This window comes from Zalophus californianus, chromosome 8 (genome assembly GCF_009762305.2).
Source record: "Zalophus californianus isolate mZalCal1 chromosome 8, mZalCal1.pri.v2, whole genome shotgun sequence".
Lineage (NCBI taxonomy): Eukaryota > Metazoa > Chordata > Mammalia > Carnivora > Otariidae > Zalophus > Zalophus californianus.
The window spans coordinates 88,880,791-88,896,359 of record NC_045602.1 but is presented as its reverse complement, the minus strand read 5'-3'; positions in this window follow the sequence as shown (position 1 = coordinate 88,896,359).

Below are 15,569 nucleotides of genomic sequence, written 5' to 3'. Positions count from 1 at the left end.
TATCTTTCTGTGTGTGGCCGTATCAGATGGCCAGATAGATGCTGCCTCACATCTCAGACGCACTCCTGGAAAAATTACCTAACCTGCTTCAACATCCATAAAAGGGAGATTATACTTAATAGTGTTGCGTGAGTCAAGTATTTAACATGAGATTTGGCATATAACACATTTCAGCTTTTATCATTGAACTTCAGCTGCTGCTTGTGAAGTCCCTGAGCCCCTCCTTCCCCTCCCTGCATCCATTACTCTCTTCTCTGTGAATTTTTATAATTACTAAACATGAAGTATGCATTTACAGTGATAACCTTTTTTTTTTTTTTTTTGCCATGCTTTCATTAGTAAGGTGTGAGCTTATTCCCCTGTGCATTCATCTGACACATTTCTGGAGCCAGACTGGGCTGCTTCAGCTTCAGGTAGTCACAGACATTCTGATGGGGGAGGCTTGGTCTAGGGCTCAGTGGGGGTCCAAGCAGACATAGGTCAGTCCTATTGGGACTTTTAGAAGAGGCTTCTTAGTACTTGAGCAGAATCTTGCAGGGGTCTTTACTTGGCAGATAGCAAAGAGGAAATAAAAGCACTTGAGCCTCTCCCCCAAAGAGTCAAAAGGTAGGGGAACTCAGGGTGAATCTGTAGAAGACAGGGCTCATCTTTATCATATGTGCCTAAAGAATGCAGTAGAATGCATGGAAAACAACATTCAGTATTCATTTTTTCCCTCACTAATTCAATCCAATACAATAAGATAAAATTAAAAATGGGTGAATGAGGAAAATGGGACAAGGAAAATGAATGAAAACCGATGAGATAGGAGTGAAGTTCGTTCACAAAGCACTTGCTGGGTGTCCTATACACTTGCTGGCGGCCACAGATTGGGCTCTGAGCTTTCTAGCAGCCAATTTAAAAACTAGATCCAGTTTTGTGACTTACAGTGTCCATATACAGAAGCCACAGCAGTGCTCAGAAGTGCCATTCCTGGCGTGAAGAATGGAGACTTTTCCTGAGAGTCCTCAGGAAGAGGAATTACAGAATGAGGTGACCAAGGTCCTGCACTTGGTCACTGCACTTGGTCACTACTAAAGCACCACAGTGCTTTTCATAGAGCCTCAGAAATGGCAGGAATGATGCAGGATAGGCCAGCGCACAAGGAACGTATTCATCTCCTTAAATGGAAGTTGATGGCAAAGTACTGTTTGGATAAAGCAATTATTGAGGGCGGTCAGGGAGGCTGGGGATCATACCTAGGACAATAAATGTGTCCCCTCTCCCTGCCCTGCAACACCAGGCACTGGCACCTCTTCTTCTACCCCACCACAACTCTCTGGCACTGAGACCCTTACCCTGTGGAGTGGAGGTGGGGTTCACAGATACCTGGGGGTTGCACCTGGGCCCTAGAGGTCTCTGGGCTCAGATGGGAGGACTAAGTGAAGAGCAGGGAGCTTTCTGGAAGGCCCTCAACCAAAGAGGATAGGTGTGACAGCAAAACCACGCCTGTTTGTTGTAGGGCTCCTCACCCCTCCCAGAAATGTAAGCCTCTGAGAGCAGGGGCTTTGGTCTGTTTTGTTCACTGTTGACCCTTTTGGCATGAGGTCCTCAGAGCCATCTGCATTTGTTCCAGCATAACTCTATGCCCTGCCTCCATTTGGAGTCTTGGAAGTAAAGACCACAACAGCCTTCTCTGTGGTCTGCTGCAGTAACCCCAAAGTGTCTCAGAGGCAGGCTGGCTGCCATGGAGCTTCTAGGAAGAGGGTCAGCAAATGCTGGGGAGAAAAACAGGCACTGAGAATTTCAAGGTCTTACCTTGCTGCTGTGCAGAGCCTATGTTTAGACCAGTAGTGGAACACAGGATATACCGCTGGGGCTTGGCTTTTTAAAAAGCATGCAGGGCTTCCTCCAGATTCCAAGGGTCCTCAGGGTGCACCTACCCCCCAGCCCCTTACATGTTGAGAATGACTTCACTCAATAAGAAAGACCAATGGGAATGCCCTAGGAAACAGTGTGGAGATGGGAGAGAGGGTTGGGGGACCATGGGCTTTCCATTTCAGCTATGAATGAGCACTGAGCCAAGAGCAGTTTCAGGCTCTGCCCCTGGCTGTGTCTGGCCTATAGCCAACTGGTCTTGGCATAGATGAACTCTTCTATGAAAAGGGAGGCATCCAACAAGGAGGACCAAGATTCTCTTCAAAAAGTTGTTTGGGCACACTCTAGGACATGTACCACAAACTTGAAGGGTCTCCAAGTTTTGCTCTTCACAGCATGGCTGCAAATTTCCCAACCCAACTCAGATTTAAAATTAGGTTTAGCCAAATGGCCTCTTTGTCTGCTATCTTCCTCTCTATCCCACTTCTCTCTGTCTCACACACACACACACACACACACACACAGCCCTCACTAAAGCCTCTATAGAACATTTGACCTTAAGCAGTAAGACTTCCTTACATTCCCTTAAAGTAAATGTGTTGCCTAGGTCACTAAATAAGCTTACTAGCTGCACAGGATTCCTGAGGTTTAGTGGGTTATGTGGTGAGAGATGGGACTGAAGAGCTGAGTTTGGGATAAGTCAGTTAGCAGTCCTCTTTGGCAGGAACTGGGGCAGGGCCAGCTGCCTGTTAAGGAGACTGGATTAAAAAGGTAGCTTGTGTCTTCTGCATGAGACTTATTATTTTCTATGACTAGGGACACCAATGGGCATTCAGCACTTATTACTGAGGGGAATATATTCTATATATAAAATAAAATAGTGAAAAATTGAGAGTAAAAAAGAGGTGAATTGACATTTGTGAGGAAAACACTGCATGGGGGACAAAGCCAGCAGCAACTGCCATCACTTTGTTTTCATCCTCGTTCTGCCTCCAGCTGTGTGGTCTGGCAATCCTGCTTTTTATCTGTGGGACTAAAATGGACTAGAAAAAGGTGCCTTCTGAGCAAATTCCAGTATGTCATCCTGTGATTTGATCTTTGCTTTAATACCTGCCTGCTGAGGTAGCCCTACTCTTTTTATTTATTACAAACACCTAGCATGTTTCTGCACAATCTTTTGCTTTTATGAATCTGCTACTTTGGAAACAAATCACACACTTTATTCTGTAAGCCCTGAATGGGGTGGAATTTCTGGTATGACAGCTTCTAGATGCTGAACAAACATGTCCGACTTTGCGTCTTTTGGAGGGGGCATCAAAGGAAAAAACTGAATTGAGTATGAAAGAAGAAAGTTCACATTTCCATAGCAGAATTTTAATACCCCTTTAAATACCTTCTAGTGTCCACACAAAAGTCTTCATTGAAGATTTTAGCAAAGAAATCAATTAATATTTCAGACATTTATTCTAGCATTAGAATCACCCACACTTTGTTTTGGGGCAACTGACATTTTGATCAAGTTGGCAAACTTTGTGTAATCATATTGCAGCTCCATTACCCTTCTAGGCAAGGGTCTGTAATCTGGTGGCTGTTTATCAAATGTGAACAACACTTCAGAGTTAGGTTAAGGAGAGGCATAGCTAGAAAGGTAGCCATATTCCTGAAATGTTCTGAAATGGCTACCTTCTTTTGGGGCTGGGCTAATGACTATCAAGGGTAGGGAACAGAATACCCTGTTTCAGGGTCCAAGCATGAGGAAACTCTCTAAACTTCTGGGGACAAGGGCAGAATCAGGTAACCTTGTCAAGAACCTCATGTCTTTAGGGTTATTTACACACCTGAAAACTAAGGAGATCCTGTGGATGACAGTTAAATATCACCAGAACCATTGTGAATAATGCTGGCATTATTTCATTTCTGGATCCCTGGCTTGACAATTTACATTTGAGATGCGAAATTCTTACAGATCTTCAGTTTAGCAGGGGAACTGCATTATCTCATGGCCAAGATAGAGTGATTCTCAGCCCTCTCAGTGCATTAGAATCAAGGGCGGGGGGGCTTTTAAAAGACACAGATACCCAGGTCTTATCCGCAAAAGAAACCTGGATTCAATTTGTCTGAAGCCCAGGCATTGCTGTTGTTCAAAATCTCCTCAGGTGAATCTGAGCTTTAGCCTGGGCTGAGGACCACTGACTGATAGGTTGCAAGTGCTGCTTGCTCACACATTGCTGGATTATTATTTAGACATAAAGGATCAGAATATCAAACTCAGTCTTGGAAAAGAGTGGGGAGGAAGTTTAGTATTTCATATTGGTGGAATATGAAATGGCTTGTTCTGTTGCCAAAGAGTTCTGAAGTCAGTAGAAATGTCAAATGAAATTTATGTCAACCACAAATAGCTGCTGACTTTAGATGGGTCAAAGCTGACTGGTGAGTGCACACAGTGAAGGGCTGGAACTTGGGACGAATAGTGAATTATTTTCGCCTCAGAATAGCTGCTTCTAGCAGCTCATTTCCTCCTGTTCCTCCCAGCTTGAGGGTTGGCATTATCAAATTTTGATGTACATAAATGTCTGTCAAGTAAGAGAAACAGATGAATTTTTTTTAAGGCAAAGCAATTTCTAGGACACCTGGGTGGCTGAGTTGGTAAAGGGCCGACTCTTGATTCTGGCTCAGCTCCTGATCTCAGGGTCGTGAAATCAAGCCCCACACAGGGCTCTGCGCTCAGGGGGAGTCTACTTGGGATTCTCTCTCCCTCTCCCTCTGCCCCAACCCCCTTTAAATAAATAATAAAATCCTTAAAGCAAATCAATTTCTATTTGGGAATAACCCCTTATTTTCATGTCCTTTTGTTACCAACCCTTCTCTCACAGGTTGGCAGACCACACAAACAGGCACATATGGAAACACACAGGGAATATACATATGAGCCCAGCTGCATGTACAAAGTAGTAGTTGTTGAGGGTGTCTCAGTCCCTGACCCCCTTTGATGCTGGCTTTCCTACAACTAGCACCTTGGTGCCCTGTGCCCCTGCCCTGCCACAAATTTATTTATCTCTCTACACTGTCCTTCACAGCAACCTGATTAAGCAGTGGATCTGTGTGGAGCCATGTGCTGCTGGAATGTCAGCCATCCCTCACCCAGAGTTTCCTGAGGCAGAAATATGGGGATCAATCCACTGTTGGCAATTAACATGGAGAAACCTCTGTGCCAAATTACTATAACCATGAAGATGATTTTTGAGTCCCACGCAGAAATGCTCTGCATGTTTGTCCTTCTGCTTTCAGCCATTTCTTCTTAGGTTTTACACAGTCTGATTTTGCTCCAACAAGAGAAAAGATGAGTAATAGGATGCTAGGTCTGTTTCCAATTTGTGCTGCATTTCTTCTGTTACCTGTCACAATGAGACTCCATCCATCATCCCTAAGAGTGTTTAGGGGCCCTGCCTGCTCTGGGACCCTTCAGTCCCTTTGTTTCTCTCTCGTAGCACCTCTCATACAACATGACTCATGTCTGTTTACTTTTCTACTGTGCCCCTCACTAGGCAACGAGCTCCTTATCTTTTATCCCCAGGTGCTAATGCAGTGCAAGGTTTGCAGTTCCTCTGAGGCCTTGGGCTGTAACTTCACCTCTCTGAGCTTAGGTTCCTCATCCATAAAATGGAAACCATTAGCATCAATCTCAAAAGTTAGGTCTGAGGATTAAGTCAAATCATGAGAGCAAAGCACCTGACACTGTAGGTCTTCAGTAAAGGGTAACTATCTTATAACTGCTATAGGTACTCAGTAAGTGAATGCAATTAATTTGTCAGCAGAGTTTCTAATTCATCATAATTAAATAAAACATGTGAATCTGCAGCCTGCAGTCCCTCCCTATTTCCTGCCTCTCACTGTCCCCAAATGGCCTGAGTCACCCAGCTAAAATACCTCCCAGTTCTCGTCATCACATCACTCCCACTCCGAGATCTCAAGTGGCTCATGCTGCCTCCAAGGTCAAGACCAAGCTCCAGTTCTTGGCCCTACCACCCCGCTCCAACTTATGTGCCTCCGCTGCCTTTTGTGTAATTCTTAACTGTAAAATAAGAGTCTTAGGTGCTTGTCCAGCTCTGCTGCTCTGTGATTGTCATGCAATTGTGTTCACTCAGTGAGCCTTTTCTGAATGCCTGCTCTGTGCTTGGCCCTGGAGTAGGCTCTGGGGACACAGCTCCTGCCCTCAAGGGCCTCTAGTCTAATGAAGGATATAGGCTTGTCAAGAGACCATGCAGCTGAGAGGGGTGTGCTATAGGAGCTGGGATGGGAGTCCTCATCCTGTCTGAGGGATTCAAAGCAAGAGCATGTTGTTGTAAAACACCTGGCACACTGTAGGCTCCAATGCTCTCTTCTCTTCCCTCCCCTCCCAGGCTCCACTTTTTGAGGAACTCCCATACTGCTTTCCATAGTAGCTGCACGAGTTTGCATTCCCACCAACAGTAAATGAGCATTCCCCTTTTTCCGCATCCTTGCCAATACCTGTTATTTCTTGTGTTGTTGATTTTAGCCATTCTGACTATGTGAACTGGTATCTCATTGTAGTTTTTTATTATTATGTTATCTTAATCACCATACATTACCTCATTAGTTTTTTTTTAAAGATTTTATTTATTTATTTGAGAGAGAATGAGAGAGAGAGAGAGCATTAGAGGGAAGAGGGTCAGAAGGAGAAGCAGACGGGAGCCCGATATGGGACTCAATCCCGGGACTCCAGGATCATGACCTAGGCGGAAGCCAGTCACTTAACAAACGTAGCCACCCAGGCAACCCTACATCATTAGTTTTTGATGTAGTATTCCATGATTCATTGTTTGCGAATAACACCCAGTGCGCCATTCATTACGTGCCCTCTGGGTATTAGTACCCATCACCAGGCTAACCCATCCCCCCGCCCTCCTCCCCTCTGGAACCCTCAGTTTGTTTTTCAGAGTCCATCGTCTCTCATGGTTCGTCTCCCCCTCCGACTTACTCCCCTTCATTCTTCCCCTCCTGCCATCTTCTTCTTTTTCTTTTTTTCTTAACAGACGTTGCATTATGTTTCAGAGGTACAGATCTGGGATCAACAAGTCTTGCACAATTCACAGCGCTCAGCATAGCACACACCCTCCCCAACGTCTATCACCCAGCCACCCCATCCCCGTCCCTCCCACCCACCCCCACCACCACTCCAGCAACACTCAGTTTGTTTCCTGAGTTTAAGAATTCCTCATATCAGTGAGGTCATATGATACATGTCTTTCTCTGATTGACTTATTTCACTCAGCATAACACCCTCCAGTTCCATCCATGTCATTGCAAATGGTGAGATCTCATTCCTTCGGATGGCTGCATAATATTCCGTTGTGTGTATATATACACACCACATCTTCTTTGTCCATTCATCTGATGATGGACGTCTTGCCTCTTTCCACAGTTTGGCTATTGTGGACATTGCTGCTATAAACATTTGGGGTGCACGTACCCCTTCGGATCCCTACATTTGTATCTTTGGGGTAAATACCCAGTAGTGCAATGGCTGGATCATATGGTAGCTCTGTCTCCATACTGTTTGCCAGAGTGGCTGCACCAGCTTGCATTCCCACCCACCGTGTAGGAGGGTTCCCCTTTCTCTGCATCAGCGCCAACATCTGTCGTTTCCTGACTTGTTAAGTTTCGCCACTCTGACTGGTGTGAGGTGGTATCTCATTGAGGTTTTGATTTGGATTTCCCTGATGCCGAGCGATGTTGAGCACGTTTTCATGTGTCTATTGGCCATTTGGATGTCTTCTTTAGAAAAATGTTCTTGTCTTCTGCCCAATTCTTCATTGGGTATTAAGTTTAATAGTTCTTTATAGATTTTGGATACTAGCCCTTTATCTGATATGTCATTTGCAAATATCTTCTCCCATTCTGTTGATTCTCTTTTGGTTTTGTTCACTGTTTCTTTTGCTGTGGAAAAGCTTTTTATCTTGATGAAGTCCCAATACTTCATTTTTGCCCTTGCTTCCCTTGCCTTTGGCAATGTTTCTAGGAAGAAAATGCTGTGGCTGAGGTCGAAGAGGTTGCTGCCTGTGTTCTCCCTTAGGATTTTGATGGACTCCTGTCTCACATTTAGGTCTTTCAAACATTTTGAGTCTAACTTTGTGTCTAGTATAAGGAAATGGTCCAGGTTCATTCTTCTACAGATGGCTGTCCAATTTTCCCAACACCATTTGTTAAGAGACAGTCTTTTTTCCATTGGACATTCTTTCCTGCATTGTCGAAGATGAGTTGACCATAGAGTTCAGGATCCATTTCTGGGTTCTCTATTCTGTTCCATTGATCTATGTGTCTGTTTTTGTGCCAGTATCATACTGATTTGATGATTACAGCTTTGTAATAGAGCATGAGGTCCAGAATTGTGATGCCACCAGCTTTGCTTTTCTTTTTCAACATTCCTCTGGATATTCGGGGTCTTTTCTGGTTCCATACACATTTTAGGATTATTTGTTCCATTTCTTTGAAAAAAGTTGATGGTATTTTGATAGGAATTGCATTGAATGTGTAGATTCCTCTAGGTAGCATTGACATCTTCGTGATATTTGTTCTTCCAATCCATGAGCATGGAACGCTTTTCCATTTCTTTGTCTTCCTCTTTTTCTTTCATGAGTATTTTGTAGTTTTCTGAGTACAGATTCTTTGTCTCTTTGGTTAGATTTATTCTAGGTATCTTATGGTTTTGGGTGCAATTGTAAATGGGATCGACTCCTTAATTTCTCTTTCTTCTGTCTTGTTGGTGTATAGGAATGCCACCGATTTCTGTGCACTGATTTTATATCCTGCCACTCTATGTAATTCCTTTATGAGTTCTACCAATTTTGGGGTGGACTCTTTCGGGTTTACCACATAAAGTATCATACCATCTGCAAAGAGTGAGAGTTTGACTTCCTCTTTGCCGATTTGGATGCCTTTGATTTCTTTTTGTTGTCTGATTGCTTTGGCAAGAACTTCTAATATTATGTTGGATAGCAGTGGTGATAGTGGACATCCCTGCCGTGTTCCTGAACTTAGGGGGAAAGCTCTCAGTTTTTCCCCATTGAGAATGGTATTCGCTGTAGGATTCTCATAGATGGTTTTTATGATATTGAGGTATGCACCTTCTATCCGTATACTCTGAAGAGTTTTGATCAAGAAAGGATGCTGTACTTTGTCAAATGCTTTTTCTGCATCTATTGAGAGGATCATGTGACTATTGTTCCTTCTTTTGTTAATATATTGTATCACATTGATTGATTTGCGGATGTTAACCCAACCTTGCACCCCAGGGATGAATCCCACTTAGTCGTGGTGAATAATCCTTTTAATGTACTGTTGGATCCTAATGGCTAGTATTTTGGTGAGAATTTTTGTATCCATGTTCATCAAGGATATTGGTCTGTAATTCTTTTTGATGGGGTCTTTGTCTGGTTGTGGGATCAAGGTATTGGTGGCCTCATAAAATGAGTTTGGAAGTTTTCCTTCCATTTCTATTTTTTGGAAGAGTTTCAGAATAGGTATTAATTCTTCTTTAAATGTTTGGTAGAATTCTCCTGGGAAGCCATCTGGCCCTGGGTTTTGTTTGTTGGGAGATTTTTGATGACTGCTTCAATTTCCTTCGTGGTTATAGGTCTGTTCACGTTTTCTATTTCTTCCTGGTTCAATTTTGGTAGTTGATACATTTCTAGGAATGCATCTGTTTCTTCCAAGTTATCTAATTTGCTGGCATAGAGTTGCTCATAATATGTTCTTATAATTGTTTGTATTTCTTTGGTGTTGGTTGTGATCTCTCCTCTTTCATTCATGATTTTGTTGATTTGGGTCATTTCTCTTTTCTTTTTGATAAGTCTGGCCAGGGGTTTATCAATCTTGTTAATTCTTTCAAAGAACCAGCTCCTAGTTTCATCAATCCGTTCTACTGTTATTTTGGTTTCTATTTCATTGATTTCTGCTCTAATCTTTTTTTTTAATTTTTTATTGTTATGTTAATCACCATATATTACATCATTTGTTTTGGTGTAGTGTTCCATGATTCATTGTTTGTTCATAACACCCAGTGCTCCATGCAGAATGTGCCCTCTTTAATACCCATCACCAGGCTAACCCATCCCCCTACCCTCCTCCGCTCTAGAACCCTGTTTGTTTTTCAGAGTCCATCATCTCTCCTGGTTCGTCTCCCCCTCTGACTTACTCCCCTTCATTCTTCTCTCCTGCTATCTTCTTCTTTTTTTTTCTTAAAATATGTTGCGTTATTTGTTTCAGAAGTACAGATCTGTGATTCAATAGTCTTGCACAATTCACAGCACTCACCGTAGCACATACCCTCCCCAATGTCCATCACTCAGCCACCCCATCCCTCCCACCCCCGACCACTCCAGCAACCCTCAGATTGTTCCTGAGATTAAGAATTCCTCATATCAGTGAGGTCATATGATACATGTCTTTCTCTGATTGACTTATTTCACTAAGCATAACACCCTCCAGTTCCATCCACTTCGTTGCAAATGGCAAGATCTCATTCCTTTTGATGGCTGCATAATATTCCATTGTGTATATATACCACCTCTTCTTTATCCATTCATCTGTCGATGGACATCTTGGCTCTTTCCACAGTTTGGCTATTGTGGACATTGCTGCTATAAACATTGGGGTGCACGTACCCCTTTGGGTCCCTACATTTGTATCTTCAGGGTAAATACCCAGTAGCGCAATTGCTGGATCGAATGGTAGCTCTAATTTCAACTGTTTGAGGAACCTCCATACTGTTTTCCAGAGTGGTTGCACCAGCTTGCATTCCCACCAACAGTGTAGGAGGGTTCCCGTTTCTCCACATCCCCGCCAACATCTGTCGTTCCCTGACTTGTTAATTTTAGCCATTCTGACTGGTGTGAGTTGGTATCTCATTGAGGTTTTCATTTGGATTTCCCTGATGCCGAGCGATGTTGAGCACTTTTTCATGTGCCTCTTGGCCGTTTGGATGTCTTCTTTGGAAAAATGTCTGTTCATATTTTCTGCCCATTTCTTGATTGGATTATTTGTTCTTTGGGTGTTGAGTTTGACAAGTTCTTTATAGATTTTGGATACTAGCCCTTTATCTGATATGTCATTTGCAAATATTTTCTCCCATTCTGTCGGTTGTCTTTTGCTGTTGTGGACTGTTTCTTTTGCTGTGCAAAAGCTTTTTATCTTGACAAAATACCAAAAGTTCATTTTTGCCCTGGCTTCCTGTGCCTTTGGTGATATTTCTAGGAAGAAGTTACTGCGGCTGAGGTCGAAGAGGTTGCTACCTGTGTTCTCCTTTAGGATTTGGATGGACTCCTGTCTCACGTTTAGGTCTTTCAACCATTTGGAGTCTATTTTTGTGTGTGGTGTAAGGAAATGGTCCAGTTTCATTCTTCTGCATGTGGCTGTCCAATTTTCCCAACACCATTTGTTGAAGAGACTGTCTTTTTTCCATTGGACATTCCTTCCTGCTTTGTCAAAGATAAGTTGACCATAGAGTTGAGGGTCCATCTCTGGGCTCTCGATTCTGTTCCATTGATCTATGTGTCTGTTTTTGTGCCAGTACCATACTGTCTTGATGATGACAACTTTGTAATAGAGCTGGAAGTCCGGAATTGTGATGCCGCCAGCTTTGCTTTTCTTTTTCAATATTCCTCTGGCTATTCAGGGTCTCTTCTGGTTCCATACAAATTTTAGGATTGTTTGTTCCATTTCTTGGAAAAACGTGGATGGTATTTTGATGGGGATTGCATTGAATGTGTAGATTACTCTAGGTAGCATTGACATCTTCACAATGTTGGTTCTTCCAATCCATGAGCATGGAACGTTTTTCCATTTCTTTGTGTCTTCTTCAATTTCTTTCCTGAGTATTTTATAGTTTTCTGAGTACAGATCCTTTGCCTCTTTGGTTAAATTGATTCCTAGGTAGCTTATGGTTTTGGGTGCAATTGTGAATGGGATCGACTCCTTGATTTCTCTCTCATCTGTTTTGTTGTTGGTGTATAGGAATGCCACTCATTTCTCTGCATTGATTTTATAGCCTGCTACTTGACTGAATTCCTGTATGAGTTCTACCAGTTTTGGGGTGGAGTCTTTTGGGTTTTCCACATAAAGTATCATATCATCTGCAAAGAGTGAGAGTTTGACTTCCTCTTTGCTGATTTGGATGCCTTGGATTTCTTTTTGTTGTCTGATTGCTGTGGCTAGGACTTCTAATACTATGTTGAATAGCAGTGGTGAGAGTGGACATCCCTGCCACGTTCCTGACCTTAGGGGAAAAGCTCTCAGCTTTTCCCCATTGAGAATGATACTGGCTGTAGGTTTTTCATAGATGGCTTTTATGATATTGAGGTATGTACCCTCTATCCCTATACTCTGAAGAGTTTTGATCAAGAAAGGATGCTGTACTTTGTCAAATGCTTTTTCTGCATCTATGGAGAGGATCATATGATTCTTGTTCTTTCTTTTGTTAATGTATTGTATCACGTTGATTGATTTCCGGATGTTGAACCAGCCTTGCAGCCCAGGGATAAACCCCACTTGGTCGTGGTGAATAATCCTTTGAATGTACTGTTGGATCCTATTGGCTAGTATATTGGTGAGAATTTTTGCATCCATGTTCATCAAGGATATTGGTCTGTAATTCTCCTTTTTGATGGGGTCTTTGTCTGGTTGTGGGATCAAGGTAATGGTGGCCTCATAAGATGAATTTGGAAGTTTTCCTTCCATTTCTATTTTTTGGAATAGTTTCAGGAGAATAGGTATTAATTCTTCTTTAAATGTCTGATAGAATTTCAAAGGGAAGCCATCTGGCCCTGGGCTTTTGTTTGTTGGGAGATTTTTGATGACTGCTTCAATTTCCTTCGTGGTTATTGGTCTGTTCAGGTTTTCTATTTCTTCCTGGTTCAGTTTTGGTAGTTGATACATCTCTAGGAATGCACCCATTTCTTCCAGGTTATCTAATTTGCTGGCATAGAGTTGCTCATAATATGTTCTTATAATTGTTTGTATTTCTTTGGTGTTGCTTGTGATCTCTCCTCTTTCATTCATGATTTTGTTGATTTGGGTCATTTCTCTTTTCTTTTTGATCAGTCTGGCCAGGGGTTTATCAATCTTGTTAATTCTTTCAAAGAACCAGCTCCTAGTTTCGTTGATCTGTTCTACTGTTCTTTTGGTTTCTATTTCATTGATTTCTGCTCTGATCTTTATGATTTCTCTTCTCCTGCCGGGTTTAGGCTTTATTTGCTGTTCTTTCTCCAGCTCCTTTAGGTGTAGGGTTAGATTGTGTATTTGAGACCTTTCTTGTTTCTTGAGAAAGGCTTGTATTGCTATATACTTTCCTCTCAGGACTGCCTTTGCTGTATCCCAAAGATTTTGGACAGTTGTGTTTTCATTTTCATTGGTTTCCATGAATTTTTTTTAATTCTTCTTTAATTTCCTGGTTGACCCATTCATTCTTTAGTAGGATGCTCTTTAGCCTCCATGTATTTGAGTTCTTTCCGACTTTCCTCTTGTGATTGAGTTCTAGTTTCAAAGCATTGTGGTCTGAAAATATGCAGGGAATGATCCCGATCTTTTGGTACCGGTGGAGACCTGATTTGTGACCTAGGATGTGATCAATTCTGGAGAATGTTCCATGGGCACTAGAGAAGAATGTGTATTCCGTTGCTTTGGGATGGAATGTTCTGAATATGTCTGTGAAGTCCATTTGGTCCAGTGTGTCATTTAAAGTCTTTATTTCCTTGTTGATCTTTTGCTTAGATGATCTGTCCATTTCAGTCAGGGAGGTGTTAAAGTCCCCCACTATTATCGTACTGTTGTCAATGTGTTTCTTTTCTTTTGTTATTAATTGCCTTATATAATTGGCTGCTCCCATGTTCGGGGCATAGATATTTACAATTGTTAGATCTTCTTGTTGGATAGACCCTTTAAGTAGGATATAGTGTCCTTCCTCATCTCTTATTACAGTCTGTGTTTTAAAATCTAGTTTGTCTGATATAAGGATTGCCACCCCATCTTTCTTTTGGTGTCCATTAGCATGGTAAATGGTTTTCCACCCCCTCACTTTCAATCTGGGGGTGTCTTTGGGTCTAAAATGAGTCTCTTGCACACAGCATATGGATGGGTCTTGTTTTTTAATCCAATGTGATAGCCTGTGTCTTTTGATTGGGGCATTTAGCCCATTTACATTCACGGTAACTATTGAAAGGTATGAATTTAGTGCCATTGTATTGCCTGTAAGGTGACTGTTACTGTATATTGTCTGTGTTCCTTTCTGGTCTATGCTGCTTTTAGGCTCTCTCTTTGCTTAGAGGACCCCTTTCAGTATTTCTTGGAGGGCTGGTTTCGTGTTTGCAAATTCCTTTAGTTTTTGTTTGTTCTGGAAGCTTTTTATCTCTCCTTCTATTTTCAATGACACCCTAGCTGGATATAGTATTCTTGGCTGCATATTTTTCTTGTTTAGTGCTCTGAATATATCATGCCAGTCTTTCTGGCCTGCCAGGTCTCTATGGATAGGTCTGTTGCCAATCTAATGTTTCTACCATTATAGGTTACATATCTCTTCTCCCGGGCTGCTTTCAAGATTTTCTCTTGTCTCTGAGACTCGTAAGTTTTACTATTAGATGTCGAGTTCTTGACCTATTTTACTGATTTTGAGAGGGGTTCTCCGTGCCTCCTGGATTTTGATGCCTGTTTCCTTCCCCACATTAGGGATGTTCTCTGCTATAATTTGCTCCAGTATACCTTCTGTCCCCCTCTCTTTCTTTTTCTTCTGGGATCCCAATTATTCTAATGTTTCATCTTATGGTATCGTTTATCTCTCGTATTCTGCCCTCGTGATCCAGTAGTTGTTTATCTCTCTTTTTCTCAGTTTCTTTATTTTCCATCATTTTGTCTTCTATATAGCTGATTCTCTCTTCTGCCTTATTTATCCTAACAGTTAGTGCTCCCTTTTTTATTGCACCTCATTAATAGCCTTTTTGATTTCGACTTGGTTAGTATTTAGTTCTTTTATTTCTCCAGGAAGGGTTTCTCTAATAACTTCCATGCTTTTTTCAAGCCCAGCTAGTATCTTTTAAAAACATGATTCTGAACTCTAGGTCCGACATCACACTAATGTCCATATTGAGTAGGTCCCTGGTAGACGGTACTACCTCTTGTTCTTTTTGTTGAGGTGACTTTTTTTCATCTTATCATTTTGTCCAGAGGAGAATAGATGAATGAGAGAACAAAATGCCAACAGGTTAACAATGTCCCCATAAAATATATTCTAAACAAATGAGAAAAGACCTGAAACCAGGGGAAAAGAAAGGGAAAGAAAGGAAAGAGAAAAAGAAACGATAAAAACAAACAAGAACAGAACAAAACAAAACAAAAAAAAAAACAGAATATGATCAAATACGATCAGGCTGATGCATAGATCAGTGCCACACACTAGATTTTGGGTGTATTTTGGTCTGTTAGAAGAAAGTGCCTCCTAAAATTTTAAAGAAAGAAAGACTTATATATGTAGAAAATAAGGGTTGATACAATGAAGGGATGGAATATTACTGTAAAGATGAAAATTATAAAAAATTTTAAAAAAGGAATTGATAAGGAGTTTGAAATAAGAAAGAAGAGTATAAAAAAAAGGAAAGAAAGAAAGAAAAAAAGGGGAGAGAATGTGATCAGGCAGGAGACTAGAA